This window comes from Rhincodon typus, chromosome 3, assembly GCF_021869965.1.
Source record: "Rhincodon typus isolate 14 chromosome 3, sRhiTyp1.1, whole genome shotgun sequence".
In the NCBI taxonomy this organism is placed as follows: Eukaryota; Metazoa; Chordata; class Chondrichthyes; order Orectolobiformes; family Rhincodontidae; genus Rhincodon; species Rhincodon typus.
In genome coordinates, this window is record NC_063334.1 from 122700486 (window position 1) to 122710485 (window position 10000).

General features: G+C 42.0%; 1 protein-coding gene across 1 annotated transcript in view; it reads right to left on the reverse strand.

Moving 5' to 3' along the window:
- Positions 1 to 10000, reverse strand: part of nat8l (N-acetyltransferase 8-like) — a 63063-nt gene that overhangs the window by 48779 nt on the left and 4284 nt on the right. The window lies entirely within an intron of this gene.

Here is a 10000-nt window from a genome sequence, read left to right on the forward strand (position 1 = left end):
TTCAGGCCCGAAACGTCAGCCTCTCTGCTCCTATGATGCTGCTTGGCCTGCTGTTTTCATCCAGCCCTGCACCTTGTTGTCTCTGAGTTTCTCCAGACTTTTCTGTTTTGTATTTCAATCTCCAGCGCCCACCATATTTTGCTTTTATTAAGATGTCAAATCGATTTGGGTTGAGATAAGAAATATCAAAGGGAGGAAGATTCTTTGGGAGCTGTTTACAGACTCCTTAATAGCAGTCACATTGTATCAAACATACAAGAAAACAAAAAGGGTCTTGGCAGAAAGATCCAGCAACAATCATGGGTGAATTTGCTCTAAATATAGATGGGCTTCATTAGATTGACAAAGATAACATGCAAAGTGAGCTCATAATCTTTCAGGACAATTTCTTAAAGCAGCATGTTCTAGAGTCAGAGAGCAGGCCATTCCAGATCTCATACTTTGCCATGAGACTGGATTATTATATGCCCTTGAAGCGCCTAAGTGGTAGCATTCAGTTTGAGGGAGAGAAGAGTGGGTTGAAGTCTAGTGTTTTAAACTTAAATAAGTGTGATGATGACAGCTGGTTAAAGTGAACCGGAAAATTATATCAAGGGATGGCTCAGAAGACATGTGGTGGCAGATATTTAGGATATATCTCATAAAACGCACCAAAAATACATTCTATTGAGGAAAAAAAAATCCTCTAGGGGGTAAACCATTTGTAGATAACTAAAATCGGAAAGAAAAGGTAAAAAATTCTGCGAGGAGTAGCGCCCAGTTAATGGGCTATAATTTAGCAGATGGAGTTTAATGTTGGTAAAGGGTGGCAGATTTAAAACAGGGAATGGAGGAATTACTTCTCTCAAAGGGTCTGTGGAATTCATTATCCCAGAGTGGGTTGATTTGATTCAATTTTATTCGGTTTATTATTGTAACATGCACCTAATTACAGTGAAGAGTTTTGTTTTGCGAGCAGTACAGGCAGGTCATAATATACAAGGTCATACAAATTACAGGGTGCTTACACAGAGCAAGGCATATAGGGTTACGGGTGTACGGGAGGTGAACAAAGAAAGATCAACATTAGATTTGAAATTAGAGAGGTCCATTCAGCAATCTAACAATAGCAGGGAAGAAGCTGTTCTTGAACATGCTGGTGTGCGTGTTCAAGCTTCTGTATCTTCTGCCTGACAGAAGAGGTTGTAGGAGAGCATTACCGGGGTGGGAGGGGGTCTTTGATGATGTTGGCATCATCAATCAACATAGTCCTACCAGGCCATAGGGCTGCTCTCTCATTAGAGAGAGAGAGAGAGAGAGAAAGAGAGAGAGACGACTCGTGTTAGTTTAACCTGAGGGTGCCCATGCCTCAGGCGAGGGGAGGGGTTGAGAAGGAGAGTCCTTCATAGTAATCTCAGCCAGTGCAGGAATTGAACCTGTGGCGTTGGCATTACTCTGCATCACAAACCAGCCATCCAGCCAACTGAGCCAAAAGGCTATCAAACTCTCACCCGCCAATTGAACGAGACAGTTAAATCAAAGCTATGGATGTATTAGAAAAGAGATCTCTCTCACTCTGATGTTTGGTGCTGCAAAATGATAGTGTTGGGAAAGATGCGATTGCGTTTTTACTGTGTGTTTTGATATCTTTAAAGTTGTGTTATATGCAAGTATCTTAGTTTATTCTATTTTATGCTTATTTAATTTGAGTAATTAACTTCTGACCAAAACTAAATCTGCAGCGTTCTGTGCTTGTATTAACTGAAAGACCACCTTATCAAATTAAAAAAGCGCAGAATATGACCTATCAAGTGAGATTTCAGTCAGGGATCTGATTGTCTGGTAATAACATCAGCTGGGATTGTAACAAAATAACACAAAATGTGAGCTCATGATAATAGCAGTAACTGATTAGCATGCATAGAGGACCCGTTAGCTATTAAGGAAGGGTCAATTGTGGGTTGGCAACACAAGGGGGGCACATTTTTAAGCTGAGAAAGGGAGAAATTTAAAAAAAGGACATGAGGTTTTGCACAGAGGGTGGTTTGCATGTGGAATGAACGTCCTGAAGAAGAGGTAGATGTGGACATAATTATAACATCAAAAAGACATTTGGGTAGTACATGAATAGGAAAGGTTCAGAGGGATATGGGCCAAACGCAGACAAGTGGGACTAGTTTAGTTTGGGATTATGTTCGGCATGGACTTGTTGGACCAAAGGGTCTATTTCCATGCTGTATGACTCTGTGACTCTGTAAGTGGTATGCCATTAGAATCGGTGTTAGGGCCTCAAATATTTACAATCCACATCAGTGGCTTGGAAGCTGAAACCAAATATATGTTTGCTAGTTTTGCTGATGACACAAAGCAAGGTCAGATGAAGAGATAAGAAGTCTGCAAAGGGACACAGACAGGTTAAGTGAGTGTGCAAAAAAAAAATTTCTGGATGAAGTGTAATGTGGGAAAATGTGAACTCATCCACTTGGCAGGAAGAATAGAAAAGCAGCATATCATAGCATTTAGTAAATATTGAAATGGGCAGATGTTGCAAAACTCCGCAGTACAGAGGGATCTGTGTGTCCTGGTACATTGTCCATATGTACCACAAATGATCAGAAGGCCAAATGAATTATGTCATTTATTACAAGGTGAGTGAAGCATAAAGGGGATATTTTGCTACAGTTGTACAAGGCATTAGTAAGATAATTCTAGAGAACTGTATTGGGTTTTAGTCTCCTTATGCACATGAGCAGGCGTTCGGAGATTTCTAGGATGTTGAGTTACCTTAGGGCAGGTTGGACCTGTATTCATTGGTGTTTAGAGAAACGAGAGGTTTATCTTATTGAAACATATAAGAGCCTGTGAACAGACTTGACAGAGTGATCACTGAGAAGATATTTCCCATTGTGGGAGAGAGTAGAACTCAGTGACACGGTTTAAAACTAAAGGGATATCCCATTTAAGGCTGAGATGAAGAAAAATTTCCTTGCATTAGTTTGTGGATCTCTCTTCTCCAGAGAGTGACGAGGACTGGGTTATTGGGATTTTTCAAGGCAACTGACTAAATTCTTGAGAGTCAAAGAGTATCAGGGTAGGCAGGAACATGCAGTTGAGGCACAATCAGATTGGTCATGATCTTATCAAGTCAAAGAGTGGGCTTGAAGGGCTGAAGGGCCAGCTCCCGCTCTTAATTTATATCCTGTTCAAAAGAGCTTGCTGTAAGTAAATTAACTGCTATATTTCAACATGCATATGCATTATACACACTTGATGCAGGCTATTCAGCCCACTGTGTTGCAATGGTCAACAACGATCTGGCTTCACTAATCCTATTTTCCAACTTTTGGCCCATTGACCTGGAGGAACTGACTCAACCTCTTCAGTAAGTTCTTGTCTTCCACCAGCCTGTGAGTGAAAACATTTCTCCCTGAAATCTCCCCTTCACCTTCCGTCTCTTACTTTACACCTCTACTCCTTGTTATTGACCCCTCTATTATTGGAAAAAGTGCCTTCCTATCTATGCCCCTCATAATCTTATCCACCTCTATCAGGTCTACTCTCAACCTTCACTGCTTCAAGCGAAACAACCCCAGCCTATCCAATCATTTCTCATTGCTCAGACACTTCCGCCCAGGCAGCATCCTGGTAAATCTCCTCTGCAACCTCTCTAGTGCAATCACATCCATCCCATAACACAGTGACCAGACTGCACGCAGTTCTCTAAATGTGGCCTAACCAGCATTGTGCACAGTTCCATCGTAACCTCCCTGTCCCTGTATGCCTCAAACAACAATGGGAAGTTTCCCTTCAACCTTCTTAATCACCTCATCTACCTGCTGTGCTCCCTTCAGGGCTCTGCTGGCTTACACACCAAGGTCTTTCTGACCTTCAGCACCTTTCAGGGTCCTACCATTCACGGCTTCATCCCTTCCCTTGTGAGCCCTCTGCAAGTGCATTCCCTCACACTTTTTCCAGGTTGAATTCCATTTGTCCCTGCTCTGCCCAGCTGACCAGTCCATTGATATCCTCCTACAGTTAGTTGCTAGCCTCCTTGCTATTTACCACCGTTTTCATATCATTGGTAAACTTTTTGATCATTCTCCTATATTTAAGCCCAAATCACTAACATACACCACAAACAGCAAAGGCCCTGTGAAACTGCAGACTTTTTAAAAGAAATCTCTTCAGTGTGGAAGCAGGCCATTCAGCCCATCAACCCTGCTACCCAGACCAACCCCCTTGTCCTAACCCTATAACCTGTAGCCAACACATCCCCAGACACTGTGTGCAATTTAGCATGGCCAATCCACCTAACCCACACATCTTAGGACTGCGGGAGGATATCAGAGCATCCGGAGGAAATCCACAGAGTGAATGTGTAAACTCTGCACAGGTAGTCACCCAAAGGTGGAATTGAACCAGGGTCCCTGGTGCTGTGAGGCAGCAGTGCTAACCACTGTGCCACCCACTTCTAATTACAGAAACATCCCTCTACCCTTTGCTTCCTGCTTCTCAGCCAATTTTGGATCCAGCAGTCACTGGCTGCTTTGGAAAGTCTGTGAAAGCTGTTATGCAGGAATCTTTTATCATAAGAGAATAATCCAATGCCCTTGCATCTTAATGAACAGTGCATATAGGGAAATAATAAGAGAATGCCTATTTGATGGATTGTAGCACTATGTTTAATGAGGTGTTATACACTGTTATGTATATGATACATCACTGCATATTGTTTCTTGTGCATCCTCAGAGACAATGGAATGTTTTGGTTGGATTATGTGAGTATAGACAGTCAAATCTTCTTGTGAAGTATAGGCAGTGCTGTGCTTATTAATTTACTGTTGCATGATGCAACGTTAAATTATTCATTAGCTGATAGAATATCTTCTCGATTATCACAGGCTTAATTAACTTGACTGGGATGAAGTGAGATTCAATTCGATTCTTCGCAAATCTAGGCCAAGCAGCCAGGCCTGTGGATGTAGATTGTCATGACTCGTCAATAACTGCATGACCGTGATATCACACATCGAGCAGGATTGTGGAAGGTGAATGCATTGAACTCAAGTCTCTTTTCATCAAGAAACTCTGACATTACTACACATGGAGTTACATCAGGCCAACAGCAATGACACAACCCCCCATTTGCCTCCTACAAGCCTCCTGCCACCTGAATCTCACTGAGCTGTGCCTTTAGTTACCCATCTTCCAGTTAAGATGTGGAGGTGCTGGCGTTGGACTGGGTTGGGCAAATTCAGAAGTCACATGACACCAGGTTATAGTCCAACAGGTTTATTTGAAATCACAAACTTTCAGGTGATGAAGTGCTCCAAAAGCTTGTGATTCAAATAAACCTCTTGGACTCACACCTGCTGTCATGTGACTTCTGACATCTTCCAATTAAGTACGTCTTATGCTGCTCAACTAAAAGGGCTCTTGTGGTGCACTGGTAATGTCCCTATCTCTGGTGCAAGGAGGCCAGGGTACTCAGGACATAATAGCCTAGTAGTCCTGTCACTTGGACTCATCATCCAGCAAACAAGGTTCAAATCCTAACGTGGCCAGATGGTGGAATTTGAATCCATTGAAAATCTTGAATCGAGAGTCTAGTGATGATCATTGTCAACTGTCAGGAAATAGCCATGTGGTTCACATTAGGGGAAGGAAACTGGCCCCCTTCATATCTACATGTGACTCCAGACCCACAGGAATATGGTCGGCTCTTAACTTCCCTCTGGGTAATTAAAGATAGACAATAAAAACTGGCCTGGCCAGTGATGCCTACATCCTGTGAATTTTTAAAGTCCCACTTGCTCCAGAGGCATGTACTAACATCTCTGACCAGGTTGATTGGAAAATTTCATCACTCAACCACTTCTAGGGGCTCTTGTGCTGTAGTGGTAGTGTCCCTGCTTTTGAGCTACAAGATTCAATTCCCACTGGCTTTGCTCCAGAGGTGTGTAATATCACATCTGAAGCGGTTGATTAGAAACATCTATGATACTCAATTATCATGTTACTTGCCACATGGCAGTAAGATTCTAACCCATTTCTGAGCAAAGAGGTTTTTCCTAAACTTTTTATTGGTGATGATTATGGTCTCATTCATAAGTGGTAGCATCGTCTTTGCATATGCCCTTGAACTGTTTAAGTCATAAATCACCACAAAGAGCCCCAAAATGTTTATTTTTTTTCCTGATAGATACAGTCCTGGTAACACCTTGTGAATCATTGTCACAACCCACTTGTCTAATCAAGCTTGCGTTCAACAACACTCAGGAAGCTCGACACCATCCAGGACAAAGCAGTCTGCTTGATTGGCACTACATCCACAAGCATCCACTCCCTCCAGCACCGATGCTCAGTAACAGCAGTGAGCATCATCTACAAGGTGCATGACAGAAATTCACCAAGGGTCTATAGAGAGTACCTTCCAAACTCATGACCACTTTCATCTGGAAGGACAAGGGCAGCAGTTACATGGGAACACCATCACCTACGTGTTCCCTTCCAAGCCACTCACGATCCAGACTTGGAAATATATCGCCATTCCTTCAGTGTTGCCATGTAAAAATCCCGGAATTTCCTCCTTCATGGTATTGTGGGTTTACCTTAACATGTGGATTGCAGTGGTTCAACGCAGCTCCTCACCACCTTCTCAAGGGCAACTAGGGATGGGCAATAAATGGTCAAGTGAGCATAAATCATAACCCCGAATGAATAACAAGGTCTTGCCCCTCATGCAAGAATCTAGAAGAAGGGGCAACAATTTCTGAATAAAGAATAGGGACAGAAATTTCATCCCAGTGTTGTAATCTTTGGAATTCTCTTCTGTAAGGAGCAATGGAGCTGGGTCATTGAATTCATTTCACCCACCTTGGCCATGCCAGCTATCTCCAAGAGCAACTCACATAATCCTCTCCAATGACTTTTCCCTCATAACCCAACATTTTTTTCTACTCAGATGATTTGGCCAATTCCTTTTTGAAAGCCCCAGTTGATTGTCCTTCTATCAGGCTTTCGGTCAGAGCATTCCAGACCGTCCCTAACCACTCGCTATGAGAAAAACACATTTTTCCTTAGCCAATCAGTTTAAATTAATGTCCTCAGGTTCTTGACATTCCCACCAATGAGAACAGTTTCTCGTGACCTATTTTGTCCAGACCTCTCCTTATTTGGAAAACCTCAATTAAAGTTCCTCCTAATCTTCTCTGCTCCAAGGGGATTCTCCAACCTATCCTCATAGCCGAATTTTCTCAATCCTAGACTATTTTCCACTCCATTTCCAATGTTATCCCATCGGCCTCCAGTTGAGGCCAAACCAATTTTTATAGCAGTTATGTATAATTCCTTGCTTTTGTTCTCCATGGCCCTAATTATAAGCCCAGTGTCCCATACATTTTGTTATTAACCACATCCCCAACCTGTCCTGCCACCTGGAATGAATCATTCACATGTTCCCCCAAGTCTCTCCTCTGGGATTATCCCCTTTAACTGCCTCTCCTCATTCATTCCACCAAAAATGAATCATTTCTCACTTATCTGCATTAAATTTCACCAGAGACCTCTCTACCTCTCTCTGACCTTTTGAGATTAATCACAATATTCCTCACTGTTCACAGTGACATCCAGGTTTGTGTAATCAGAAAATTATGAAACGGAATGCTGTGACCACTTTCCTCCTCGTATTCCTCATAAATATATGTATATCAGGAAGGTATGGTCTGAACACTCAACCCCAAGGAACTCCATTATATATTTCCTCCTGGCTGAAAAACGTTCACTGTTAAGCTCTTACATGTGCCCTAACCAAGATTTTACAGAAGTTTAACATAGCTTCTTGGATCTATCTTTCACTATCATCTCGCATCTCATGCACACCTCCTGCAGCATCTGCGAGAGAGCAAGAGCAAATACTGGGAGATGATATTTAACCACTACTACAGAAACACCCAGCAAGGGGTGGACCATGCTCGTTAATGGCCAAGACTTCAGCTCTCTTAGATCCCTAATATGCACAACTTTGAACATGAATCTGACATCTTACTGCACTGTGCAACAAGCTGCAAAAAAAGGCTGAGGTGTTAACTCTTTCTTGCAGATTTATGTTTGTGTGTGTGTGTGTGTGCGTGCGTGTGTTTTTGTCTATGTGTGTTTATGTGTGTGTGTGCGCATGCATGCGCGATGCTGAATGGGTCTGGAAATATTTTCACCAATGCATACATTTAAAATGATGCTGACGCACTATTTTAAAATTATTTTCTGTAAACATTTCCAATAAGAAGATACACTACTTCACATCAATCGATGGTTAGTAGCAAAGAGGGACTGTGAATGTGGGACTGGAAACAGGATGGAAGACCACAGCAAGTGCTAATCTTGATATTATAGACGTTACATTTATAGTCCATTCTTAGTTGCTTAAATTAATTGATAAATCACAAAAAACACAAAATTCCTACAATTTGCTACAATAAAACAAAGAACTGTGGATAAAAACGGAAATTGCTGGAGAATATCAGCAGGTTTGGCAGCATCTGTGAAGAAAGAAAGAGTTAAGATCTCTCCACAGATGTTGCCAGACCTGCTGAGTTTCTCCAGCAATTTCTGTTTGTGTGCCTAATTTGTTCACTTAAAATGATGTGGTAGTACATTTTTCAGACACAGGAATAACCAAGAAATGTTACAAGTAAATTCACATTTCAGTACACTATTAAACTGAAAAATACACACACAAAATCACTATTTCTGCTGTATCCGAAATTCCTATTTGAAAACAAGTGGCAACATTCTTATATGAGGATCAACATTTTAGGCAGCTCAGCATTAAGGAATGCTTGGGATCTTCTTAAAAGTCAACAGCCTATTCATTTCTTAACAAGACAAACTTACACTCATTGAATTGTTTGTAATAGACAAGTGAAATTAGTAAAAATGCTGTTACTAAGCTGGCAGGATAGAATTGGGGGTTCACAAGACAATATTTCTGGCTCTATCAGCAGTAACAACAGCAGCAATGAGGCTTGATTTGCTCAAAAGGCCTGAACAGTTTATTGTTTAAATATAATGATGGCTTGAAATGTGGAACTCAGCTGTATCCCTCACCCGTCCCATTCCTCCCCCCTCACCCCCCATCCACTCCAGTTCATTTATTTTCTCCCTCTACATTGAAACTTACAGAATACTGAGAGGCCTGGATAGAGTGAACGTGGAGAAGACGTTTCCACTCAATAGGTGAGACTGGAACCTGAGGGCACAGCCTCAGAGTGAAGGGATGACCCTTTAGAACTGAGATGAGGGGGAATTCTTCAGCCAGAGGGTGGGGAATCCGTGGAACTCATTGCCACAGAGGGCTGTGGAGACCAAGTCGCTGAGTGTATTTAAGACAGAGATAGAGAGGTTCTTGATTAGTAAGGGGATCATGGGTTTCAGGGAAAAGGCAGGAGAAATGAGTTGAGAAACATATCAGCCATGATCGAATGGTGGAGTAGAATCAATCGACTGAATGGCCTAATTCTGCTCCTATATCTTATGGTTTTATGGTCATATATATACATCATTCTCTACTTCTTGACTGCAAGAAGCTGGGATTAAGCCTTCCTTCTTGTTCACTGTCATTTGTAATAACAAGGAACTGTTCAGGAGGAGGACTGTGGTTGGGGTTTGCACAGATACATCACATGAGGAGACTATTCAGCCCCTTGAACACGTACCTCCATCCAATCTAAACCTCACCTGATTCACTCGCCCTTGCTCCACATCCCTCAGAACCTCCATGCAGCAACAATTTATCGATCTCAGGTTTGAATATTTCAGTGGAACTCCACCCCCCACCCCCCAACGCCGACAGCTTGTCAGGGAAGATTATTTTCTTAAAATCGACAAAAACTCAAGCTCTGGTGATTGTGAGGCACCACGATGTAAAAATAAAAGCCAAGGTGAACATTTAACCTAACAAAATTGCATCGTTTTACCAATATCTGAAGCAAAATTCATCAGTTCTAATGTTGTTTTCCCCACA